This window comes from Bos mutus, chromosome 28, assembly GCF_027580195.1.
Source record: "Bos mutus isolate GX-2022 chromosome 28, NWIPB_WYAK_1.1, whole genome shotgun sequence".
Taxonomy (NCBI): Eukaryota; Metazoa; Chordata; class Mammalia; order Artiodactyla; family Bovidae; genus Bos; species Bos mutus.
In genome coordinates this window covers 30,947,049-30,959,976 of record NC_091644.1, presented here as the reverse complement: position 1 = coordinate 30,959,976, position 12,928 = coordinate 30,947,049, and positions in this window count along the sequence as shown.

Genomic DNA, 12,928 nt, shown 5'->3' with positions numbered 1-12,928 from the left:
AGGGCCAAAGAATTGTTGTTTTTGAACTGTGGTAATGGATAAGACTCTTGGGAGTCCGTTGGACTGCAAGGAGATCAGACTAGTCATCCCGAAGGAAATCAATCCTGAATATTCATTGGAAGGACTGATGCTGAAGCTGAAGCTCCAATACTTTGGCCATGTGATGAAAAGAGCTGACTCATTATAAAAGATCCTGATGCTTGAAAGATTGAAGGCAGGAGGAGAAGGGGATGACAGAGGACAATTCACCACCACCAAACCATCTTTACAACAAATAACTTATCTAGGAGGAAAAGAAAAGGCCACAACTAGGAACAAGAAATTACAAATGGGAAATCTCATTGGCAGTAAAAGTAGGAAATCATCCACAAATGTGATATCAAAACCAGTGAGCAAAGTACAAATTCTAGATATTGTGCATGAATTTTAAATTAAGAGACCAGATCAATTTTGTGTTTGTATGAGTGTGTGTATATACACACACACACACTGCCAAATGAAAACATATTAACTGCAACTCAAAAACCTGTAAGATATACATGCAAAAATGAAAAATGAATCCAAACACAATACTAAAGAGAGTCATAAAATCACAGGAGAAGAGAACAAAAGGAAGGGGGAAGAAAAAAGACCTATGAAAATAAATCCAAAAAATTTAACAAAATGGCAACAAGAACATACAGATCAGTAATTATCTTGAATGTAAATGGATTACATGCTCCAACCAAAAGACATACACTGGCTGAATTGACACAAAAACAAGACATATACACACTGTCTACAAGAGACCCACTTCAGAGCACACGTGTAGACTGAAAGTAAGGAGGAGGAAAAAGGTATTCCATGCAAATGCAAGTCAAAAGAAACCTGGAGTAGCAATAATCACATCACACACAATAGACTTTAAAATATTGTTATAAGAGACAAAGAAGGATACTCCATAATAACCAAGGGGTCAATCCAATAAGAAGGCATAACAATTATAAATATATATGCACCCACCACAGGAGCACCACAAATGCTGATAGCCATAAAAGGAGAACTCGACAACACAATACTAGTGGAGGACTTTAACACCCGGCTCACATCAATGGACAGATTATCCAGACAGAAAATAGACCAGATGTACTTAATATTTATAGAGCACTGCATCCAAAAGCAGAATACACATTCTTTCCAATTGCTAATGAACATTCTCAAGGATAGATCACATGCTGGACCATAAAGCAAGCCTCAGTTCAGTTCATTTCAGTCACTCAGTCATGTCCAACTCTTTGCGACCCCATGAATCACAGCACACCAGGCCTCTCTCTTCATCACCAACTCCTGGAGTTCACTCAAACTCATGTCCATTGAGTCAGTGATGCCATCCAGCCATCTCATCCTCTGTCATCCCCTTCTTCTCCTGCCCCCAATCCCTCCCAGCATCAGGGTATTTTCCAATGAGTCAACTCTTCACATGAGGTGGCCAAAGTACTGCAGTTTCAGCTTCAGCATCAGTCCTTCCAATGAATACCCAGGACTGATCTCCTTTAGGATGGACTGGTTGGATCTACTTGCAGTCCAAGGTACTCTCATGAGTCTCCTCCAACACCACGGTTCAAAAGCATCAATTCTTTGGCACTCAGCTTTCTTCACAGTCCAACTCTCACATCCATACATGACTACTGGAAAAACCATAGCCTTGACTAGATGGACCTTTGTTGGCAAAGTAATATCTCTGCTTTTCAATATGCTATCTAGGTTGGTCACAACTTTCCTTCCAAGGAGTAAGCGTCTTTTAATTTCATGAAAGTAAGCCTCAGTTAATATCAGAAAATTGAAATATTAGTAAGCATCTTTTCCAATGATCTTTTCCACATTGACATTAGAAATCAACTACAAGAAAAAAACTGCACAAAATCACAAACACATGGAAGCTAAATAATACATCACTAAACCAATGGATCACTGAAGAAGTCATTGAAGAAATAAAAAATATCTAGAGACAAATGACAATAAAAACACAATGGTCCTAAACCTATGGGATGCAGCAAAAACTGTTCTAAGAGGGAAGTTTGTAGCACTACAATCTTAACTCAGAAAACAAGAAAAATTCCAAATAAACAACCTAAAGTTACAACTAAGGCAATTAGACAAAGCACAAACAAAACTCAAAGTTAGTAGAAAGAAAGAAATAATACAGATTAGAGCCGAAATAAATGAAATAGATGCAAAGAAAAGATAAAAGAACTAAAATCTGTTTTTTGGAAAGATAAACAAAATTGATAAACTTTTAGGCAGACTTGGGTCTCCTGCACTGTAGGTGACATCTTTATCATCTGAACCACCAGGGAAGCCCCAAGGAAAAAAAGAGAGTGTTCGAATCAATAAAATTAGAAATGAAAAAGGAGAAGTTACAACATGAAAACAAAGGGTCATAAGAGACTTCTATAAGCAACTATACACCAATAAAATGGACAATCTAGATGAAACAGATATATTCTGAGAAAGGTACAATTTTCCAAGACAGACCAGGAAGAAATAGAAAATATAAACACAAGTACTGAAATTGAAACTGGGATTAAGAAACTCTCAACAAATGAAAGTCCAAAACCAGATAGCTTTACAGGAAAATTCCAGCAAACATTTAGAGAAAAGTTAACACCTATCCTTCTGAAACTCTTCCAAAAAAACTGCAGAGAAAGGAAAACTTCCAAACTTGTACGAGGCCACCATCACCTTGACACCAAACCCAAGCAAAGATACCACAAAAAAAGAAAATTACAGGCCATATCACTGATGAACACAGACCCCCAAATTCTCAACAAAATACAAGCAAATCAAATTTGATAATATATTAAAGGTTCATACAAGTGGGATTTACCCCAGGGATGGAAAGATTTTTCAACATCCACAAATCAACCTGTGTGACACATATCATGTGCTGTCATTTATATGTGAAATCTAACAATACAAATGAACTTAATTGCAAAACAGAAACATACTTAGATAACAAACTTATAGTTACCAAAAGGGGAAGGATAAGTTAGGAGGCTTATGATGAACATATACACACTATTTATAAAATAATCAACAGCAACCTACTATATAGCACAGGGAATTCTACTCAATACTCAGTAATAGCCTCTATGAGAAAAGAATCTGAAAAAGGATAGATATTTATATACACATACCTAAATCACTTTGCTGTACATCTGAAACTAACCAACATTGTAGTCAACTATACTCCAATATAAAATAAAAATTTTAAAAGGGAACAAATAATTATTCTACCATGATAAAATAAATGGCAAACTTGTTGAATTCTTATAATTTCTCTAATAAGAAATACTCATTGTGAATATAAGATTTTTCAGAATTTTCAAGTTCTCTGTCCATGAAAAATATAATGACAACAGAAGACCAGAATCTGGTTTCTACCTCTAGAAGGCCTTAAATCAGCATTACAAGTCAGACTGTTAAGTCTAGATAATGTGCAAATATCTACAATTAAGGAACTAATCTGTGTGGGGACCACTTCTACTTACTTGGTAAAGACAAACATCATCAATATTATTTATCTATAATTTACATTCATTAAAACTCACCTATTTTTGAGGTATATACAGTTCTATGAGTTTTAACACTGGACTGAGTAGCCACTCCCTTCTCCAGGGTATCTTCCTGATCCAGGGATTGAACCTGTGTCTCCTGCATTGCAGGAAGATTCTTTACCATCTGACCCATCAGGGAAGCCCTTTAACACATGCCTTGACCCTATAACAATGTTCACAATACGAACAGACAGTTTGATTGTTCTCCAAATTCCCTTGTGCTGCCTCTGATAATCATACCTTTCCCTGACCTTGTATCCCCAGCAGTCATTGATTTGTTTTTTTGTCACAAAGCTTTGCCTTTGCCAGAACATCATAAAAAGCAACCATGCAGTATGTAATTTTTTGAGGTCAGATTTGTTCACCTAGCATAATCCATGTGAAGTTTATCCATGTTGTTACATATGTCAATTGTTTGCTTCTGCTTAATGCTGACTAATATTCCATTGTATTAGTTGAAATACTTTGATTAGACACCTACCTACTGAAGAAAGTGTGGGTTGTTTCTAGGTTGGGATGATCATAAATAGTGCTGCCTAAATATTTTTATACAAGTTTTTATGAATGTAAGAATTCATTTCTCTATGGTAAATACCCATGAGTGAGATTGCTGGGTAATATGGTAAGGGTACATTTAAATTCACAAAAAAAAATACTAAACTATTTTATAGAAGGGCAGTGCCACAAGCAGTTGTATGAGTGTCCCCACAGCTACACATTCTTTACCAGAATTTGAGAGTGCCAAGATTAGGGTATGTTATTATTTTCTTTAAAACTTAAAAAATTCTATCCTAGAGGTATACAGTATGGATAGTAAATAAGCACACAAAGAGACACTGAACATTGTAATCATTAAGAAAATGTAAATCATGATCTTTTAATCATGATCTTTAATACCTTGAAAAGGGTATTCAGTTTCACACTAAAAAGACAAAAAATACTTCTCTCCAAGAGGTAAGTTCAGTTCAGTCGCTCAGTCCAACTCTTTGCGACCCCATGGACTGCAGCACGCCAGGCCTCCCTGTCCATCACCAACTCCCAGAGCCTACTCAAACTCATGTCCATTGAGTTGGTGATGCCATCCAACCATCTTACCCTCTGTCATCCCCTTCTCCTCCCACCTTCAATCTTTCCCAGCATCAGGGTCCTTTCAAACAAGTCAGCTCTTCATATCAGGTGGTCAAAGTATTGGAGTTTCAGCTTCAACATCAGTCCTTCCAAAGAACATTCAGGACTGATTTCCTTTAGGATGGACTGGTTGGATCTCTTGGCTATCCAAGGGACTCTCAAGAGTCTTCTCCAACACCACAGTTTAAAAGCATCAATCCTTCAGCACTCAGCTTTCTTTATAGTCCAACTCTCACATCTATACATGACTACTGGAAAAACTATAGCCTTGACTAGATGGACCTTTGTTGACAAAGTAATGTCTTTGCTTTTAAACATGTCTAGGTTGGTCATAACTGTTCTTCCAAGGAGCAAGCATCTTTCAATTTAACGGCTGCAGTCACCATCTGCAGTGATTTTGGAGCCCCAAAAAATAAAGTCTGTCACTGTTTCCATTGTTTCCCCATCTATCTGCCATGAAGTGATGGGACCAGATGCCATGATCTTCGTTTTCTGAATGTTGAGCTTTAAGCCAACTTTTTCACTCTCCTCTTTCACTTTCATCAAGAGGCTCTTTAGTTCTTCACTTTCTGCCATAAGGGTGGTGTCATCTGCATATCTGAGGTTATTGATATTTCTCCCAAAAATTTTGATTCCAGCTTGTGCTTCATCCAGCCCAGCGTTTCTCATGATGTATTCTGCATATAAGTTAAATAAGCAGGGTGACCAGTGCATTCTCTTGGCAGAACTCTATTAGCCTTTGCCCTGCTTCATTCTGTACTCAAAGGCCAAATTTGTCTGTTACTCCAGGGATCTCTTGACTTCCTATTTTTGCATTCCAGTCCTCTATAATGAAAAGGACATCTTTTTTGGGTCTTAGTTCTAGAGGGTCTTGTAGGTCTTCATAGAACCGTTCAACTTCAGCTTCTTCAGCATTACTGGTTGGGGCACAGACTTGGATTACTGTGATATTGAATGGTTTGCCTTGGAAACGAACAGAGATCATTCTGTTGTTTTTGAGATTGCATCCAAGTACTTCATTTCAGACACTTCTGTTGACTATGATAGCTATTCCATTTCTTCTAAGGGATTCTTGCCCACAGTAATAGATATGATGGTCATCTGAGTTAAACTCACTCATTCCAGTCCGTTTTAGTTCGCTGATTGCTAAAATGTTAATGTTCACTCTTACCATCTCCTGTTTGACCACTTCCAATTTGCCTTGATTCATGGACCTAACATTCCAGGTGCCTATGCAATATTGCTCTTTATAGCATCAGACTTTACTTCCACCATCAGTCACATCCACAACTGTGTGCTGTTTTTGCTTTGGCTCCGTCTCTTCATTCTTTCTGGAGTTATTTCTCCACTGATCTCCAGTAGCATATTGGGCACCTACTGATCTGGGGAATTCATCTTTCAGTTCAGTGTTGGCAGTGTGACTCTCAGCTAGATGGTTTTGGATGGGAGAAAAAAAAAAGGGATATTCAATAAAGATTCTGGAAGAATGCCCAAAATAAGAAAACACACTCCACAGTGTCTTGAAAGTCACTCGCCAGGTATCCCTAATCTGTTGTTGGAAATTGGGTATAGAATTGATTTTCCAATAATGGATTTTTGACAGTTGTTAAAAAAAAAAAAAGGTATTACATTTGCAGTTGAAAAGTGTGATTTTTCTGTGCTGTCTGAAAATCCAATGGTGCCTTCACTACAGGAAACAATGTATTACATACAGATAAATAGAGGGAAACTGAATTATTGGACATCAGTCCCACCAAAGGGTTCCATAAAATTGAGAAAGACTTTTCATGGTTTGTATAAATGCCAGAAACTTGAAGTCAGTTTACAGCCATAGACTTAAAATCCTGCCAGGAGACCTTGCCTCCTATCAGTTATCCTCCCTGCCCCAACAAGTACTAAGAGCCTCTGTTCTCTTGGCCTTCTCTAGTTTCCCCCTCAGTGCTTTGGAATTGTGAACGTCTCTCCCTACTTGCTTCTGCCTGAGAATGGATGCAATCCCAAGTCCAGGCCTCCTGATCTCTGGTCTTGTTTTGTATCTCATCCTGGCTCCAACTCTCCCCAAACCGCAGCCTCAGGCTTCAAGCCAGGGACACTTCCACTCTCTCAGCCAGACAGGCTTCCCAAGGGAAGGGAATATTTTTCTTTGTTGCCTCTGAAGGCCCCCACAGAGCTCTTCTAATTTTGCCTCCCTCCACTGTTGATTTCATCTCAATTTGTTGTCAGCACCAAGGACACGTTTCTCTGCTTTGAGCTTTGGCAGCACTGTTAGCTAAACTCCACAAGCCACATTCGGGTCTCACTTGAGTCACTTTTCTTTTCCTTCAGATTGTAGTAAGTTTTCAGTTAGTTTCTTCCTAACTTATTTCACATCTTTCTCAGCTTTCTTTGACCACTTCTGTGCCAATATACACTGTGGATTATTTACTGAAAGTTACTTAAGTCCAATCCTAAATTGAGGGCCCTACTGTTGAGTGAATGATTAGTACAGTAAGAAAGCTTCTGTTTTCCATTTGCTTCATTATAGGGTCATTTCTCTGGTTCACTGCATCAGGAAGGTACTTTGGAGTCAATTATTTTGATCTATTCATTCTGGAAATAAGAGATAATATTCTTTAAAAGGAAGGATGGCCTGAGAGAATTTATGACAAAAGCTTGGTACTTTAAGCACAGATAGGTTCTAATTCTGTTGCTGACTCACGACAGGACTTCAAAAATACCGTTCAGAGGTATGCTGCCTATTAAGTAAGGATGAAATGCCTCTCAGGTTTCAGCTGAGGAATAAATCGCTAAATCACTTTTCTAACATATTGTGTTTTGCAGCTCATCCACTGTCAGGAACCTGAGCTAAAGAGCAGAGAAATGGCTCTCTGGACATCATCACACATCACTCATAGGTGAGTCAACTCTTCTAGGCAACAGAACTCACTCATGGAACCTAGAAAAAAAAGTTTTTAACTAAAACATAAATGAGTCAATTCTGCCAATGGAATTTGCACATAGAAACTAAAAAAAAAAAGTTTATCTAAAATGTGTTAGCTAAACTTTAGTTTAGCATAATTTATGATGTTGCAAAGCTGGGTTACTTTAGCCTGGAATCCACAGGTCAAAAGAACTTAAGGACGTTTCTCCTTGTATCACTGAGTGACATTCTAACTAATGAAATGATTTAATACCTATCTTCCTAGTATCTTGTAAGTTCCATCAGAGTAGAGTCAGTATCCTGTTGTGTTCCATCCACATGTTAAATAACTAAGAAGTAAAAAAAAAGATTTTTAATTAAACAGCCAAAATATTATTTAAAAGTGAACCTGATATCAGGATTTTGTTTTGTCAGGGATTCCAAAATACTCAGGAGTTGAACATTAAATCCCACTTGTCACACGTTACTGGCACAGTTCACAATTACCATTTGGTGTGTGCTAGCAGGCAGAATTTTTAGAGGTTGATCTAATTTTTAGCGATATGGAAGGTTTCTAGGTTTCTTTGTTGAGGGTATTTTTTTTTTTTTTTTTTTTGTGTTAAGTGTTCTAAGTGGAATTTATTTAGCCTACAAATGTTGAACCCGAGGCATAAAAACAAATAAAAGACTATTTACATAGGCTAATTAGATTGGAGGTCTAAATTGGGTTAGCATCACAGAATTGAGTCATCAATACAAATATACTTATCCCATCAATTTGGCCTCTAATCAGTCCTCATTTTTTTCAATGTGTACTTAAGTACATGCGCACGTGTGCTTAGTCACTTGGTTGTCTCCAACTCTTTGTGACCCTATGGACTACAGCCCACCAGGCTCCTCTGTCCATGGGAATCTCTAGGCAAGAATACTGGAGTGGGTGGCCATTCCCTTCTCCAAGGAATCTTCTCAACCCACGGATCCATGTCTCCTGCCTTGCAGGTGGATTCTTTACCAGCTGAGCAGCCAGGGAAGCCTGATATACTCAAGTATATCCAGTGACAATAGTTTCTGTCTACCTTCAGAGTTTTGTTGTTCTGTGCCAGTGGAACTAAACAGGAATTGAACTGAAGCTACTAAGAGCTCTCTCTGGACATAGCTGAGGCTGTGTCGAAGGTGGGTCAATTAAGCTCAAAGGTCAAAGCTAGACTTTATGTCATTGCTGGAATAGTCACTGCTTTGCTGGCTCAGAAATAACTTCTGTGGTAACCTGCAATGGCAATCCTACATCAAGGCCGAATCTTCACTTTTCTATGAACTAATCTCCAAGACATTCTCTCACCTTCCTCAAATGCCTTTGAGGCAGGTGGCTCAGATTTTCCCTCTGCCACCATCATCCCATTCATCTTCATAATAAAATTTGATAACTCTTCCAACTCTCTCGTCTAAACCATCTAAATTGTAATCCCCAATTTAGAGATCAAAACCACTTAAAACTGTTTCAGATCCTGAACCTCAAACTCAAGCATGTGAAATGAAGAGGTGTCATTCATATTGAGATGCAAAGAATGAGTAAAATCAGAGGCAAATGGAAGAACAATTGAGGGAAAGGAATCTGCATCTCCAAAGGATCAACTATAAATGAGATAGCCTTGCTTTTTTAAGGAGCAGAAAGACACTCAACACAGCTGAGGTAAAAGCTGAGGGAGTATAATCAAGAGTTTAAGAGGAAGACAGTGCAGGGGTCCTGGGAGCCTTGGGAGTCACACTCACAAGTTTGAACTTCATTTTAAAGCTACTGAAGGATTTCCAGCAGGGCTGTAACAAGATAAAATTTATAATTTTGGAAAGATTAGTCTGGCTAATATACAGTGTAGGGATTTGAGAGGGGTTAAGATATATGGTCCAGAGATCACTAAGGGGATGTTGTAGAAATCTAGAAAAGACATGTTTGCCTGAACTTGGGCAGTAGGACTGGAGAGAAATTGATGAATCAAGGATGATTTCAGGAGGGAGAAATGGCAAGCTTTGGCGATAAACAGAATCAAAGGGTAAGGGAGAGGGACTTGCTAAGACTGACTCTCAGATATGTAAGTTTAGGCAACTGGATGGTGGAGGAAGTTGGCTAATTTGACTTCACAGAAGTCTGAAGTACCTGTCAGAAACCGATGCATAAATACTCATAAGACGTTTAAGCAGTTTCATCTGGCTATTTAAAAATAGAGGGATTTGAGTTAAAGATGCAGATTGAGAATGTCTTGTACATAGATGGTAACTGAAACCAGAGTGGATGAGGTTGAGAGATGAGGTTAATAAGTGAGGCTGAGAAACAGATGGGCAGGGAGGAGAATATTTATGTCTTAGCCTCAGTTCTCCAGAAAGAACAACTCAAGCAGAAGCTTCTAAAAAGCTACTACATTTTTAGAGTGTACGATTCAATGAAAGCAAGACTTGAAAAAAGGGAAAGGAGTTAAGTAAGAAAGAAGGACTCAGAGGAGTTTGCTTTAACCAGCTAGTTGTTGCACAATATCAAACACCAAAATCAAGGGGATGGGCAGAGGAAAATAAGCAGTAAAGGATATTAAAAAGGCTGACAGTCTTTTAGAAAGGTGGGAGTAAGGGAGAGCTTACTAGTGGGCAGTACCAAGCAAACAAGTATGTTATATTTAAGCAAAATGAGTAATTCCACAAGTTTCCCGCCTTCTGCACTATTGCTAATGATGTTTCTGCTTCTTAAAAGTATCTTCTCCCTCAACTTCACTGCTAATCTTGTAATTTTACCTACCCTACTGGCAGGTAATGAATTATTTCTGCATGGATAGTCTCTTTTATTATCCCTCTCCACCCAAACCAAAGGTCATTTCCCCTCTTCAGTTCACGTATGACACTTAAAACACCTTTCCCTTCGGGCTACTGCTACCTATGTATATCTTGTAAACTCCTGGGTATCTTCTCCAAGGCTCAGTTAGTCCTAGGGAACCTAGAGATGCTCTAGGATTTGAAGCATAAATCAAATCCATCAAATCCTGGATTCTAGGATTTAAAGAATGAAATTACCATTGAAAAGCTGCAGTCAGAGGTTCTCTGGCTAATATATCAAAGGACTGAATTCTATGATGACAATTCCCTGAAGCTCAGACTCTGAGTGAACAGTTTGAGTTAGGAAGTTCGAATGATCTGGGCCTTACTCCGTCTTCCTGCCTCCCTTTCTCTCTCTCTTTTTTGCTAGCTTCTTTTGTCTACTCTTTCACCACATACATACTCCCCATTATCTTTTTCCTTCTTCAGGGCTATCTCTCGTTCTCTCTTCACTTCATTTTCAGTCCATTTGTCCCTTCTCCTCCCCCTTGGCCCTTCCCATCTTTAAAGTCTTATTAAACACCTATTATATATAAAGCACTCAAAAGAAATCAAATTATAGAGCTCAAGGAAAAGAAAATCTAACTAAACAAATGGGACACCAACATGTTAATATAACCCTTCGGTAAGTGTCTGGAATATGTCTCCAACTATTTCTGCTACCCGTTCTTCCGGGCCTTGCCACCTTTATTGGTCTCCATTCCTAGCAACAGCAGCTCATTTTCAACTGGCCATTAAAAGGTACCTCAGCTTTGGGTTTGTGACCTTGGGATCCAACCACAAGCAGGGCCAGCTCTGCTAGTTGCCTGCAGAGCAACCCTGGGCCAATTAAGCCTCAGCTTTCTCATGGAAAAGCTGAAATTATAATAGTGTTTCGTTCTTAGGACTATTAGATTTAGAGATAATGTATAATACACAAAGCATGTAACAGAGTACCTCACATAGGAGTGCTGCTCAATTAACACAACTATGCTAATGATAATCATAATATATAGTACATTATTGAGTCATATTTTACATTTTATGTTTGAAAATCATATTTGAAATTAATGCTATATAGCCGTTAAAGGTAATACACAACTAAATGAAGCTGCTTATATACCACATGGTTTTTGATAGTGGTTGGGATGGGTAGGGGAGTTATCCTATTTCATGGGAACTGGCATAGGAGAATTTTGCCTGAATATGGATGGCTGTGTGCCAAGATCCCATCCTTTATCCCCTTAACCTCCCACTCTTTGCCTTCCAAAGACTAGGGAAAGTATGCCTTCTCAAATAAAAAGGCTCAAGAGTCTGTTTTCTTTATATTTTAGTTCCAAGCTATAAATTTCTGACTTTACCCTGGGATGCGGGCTGCTTTCTGTTAAGAAAATCCCATGAAAGGGTCAGGCTAGTGTTTTCTCCAGAACTGTGCTTTTTGTATGCTATTGGCACTAACAGTTCCTATGGTTACACACTCTGTTAGCCAGAGCACTTTCTGTGAGCAGGCAGAGAAGTAGAAATCAGAGAGGAGGTTGTGGGCAAATGCCCAGCAAGTAGTCTTGTCAAGGAAAAGTAATGGGGTAGGAATGATGGATGAAAGAATGGCTTCTGAAATAGAGACAAGCAAAGGCAGGAGGAATAATAACCAGGCTTAAAAAGGACTCTGAAAATAAAGGGGAAAAGAAAGAATTTACCATAAAAGAACACAGGGATCAAAAAATACAATCATTATTAATACAAAGATAGATCACAATGAACTTTAAGTTCCTAAATTATTATGTGGAGAAGAAAGATTATACATTTTGTGAACTTGAGGCATTTGGAGTTATTTTATAGCTACACACATTTTTTGCATTAAAATTTGGAATTCACATCTGATGATATAGATTCTCCTATACTTCCAACTCCAGAGAAATGGTTCTTCAGCTTTTTGTAGCCATGAGATGCTTTTAAGAATCTGATGAGAGTTGTGGACCCTCCTATTTAGGAAAAAACCCACACTTATAAACATTACACATAAAACTTTATTCATTTATGGATATGAACATGATAAATCTTATTCATGGGCTCCAATATTCTCGAATAAAGAAACTGTAAGAAAATCTTTTACCTTCATTATACTGATGTTTTAGATAAAAGAAATCATTATTTTCAGAAATGAATCATGATATTCTCAAATGGTAAATACTGGGAAAAACAGTTATCACTGAGTCCTAAATTCTAAGAAAGTATTAAACCTTCACTCTGTTTATATGATAATAAATTAAATACAACATCAATAAGACTGTCAGCTTGATTTGACAGCCTCTGCTTGTGTGTTTTCTATAAGGGTCTGAATTGTGTCAAGAAAAGTGAAAACTGTACATTTTAGCTGATCTACTTTATATACATTGCTCGCCTGATCAGAGGCATGGGGTCTTTGTACATAAGAGGAAGGACAGAGAGAAAGGGGGACAGAAAGGGACTG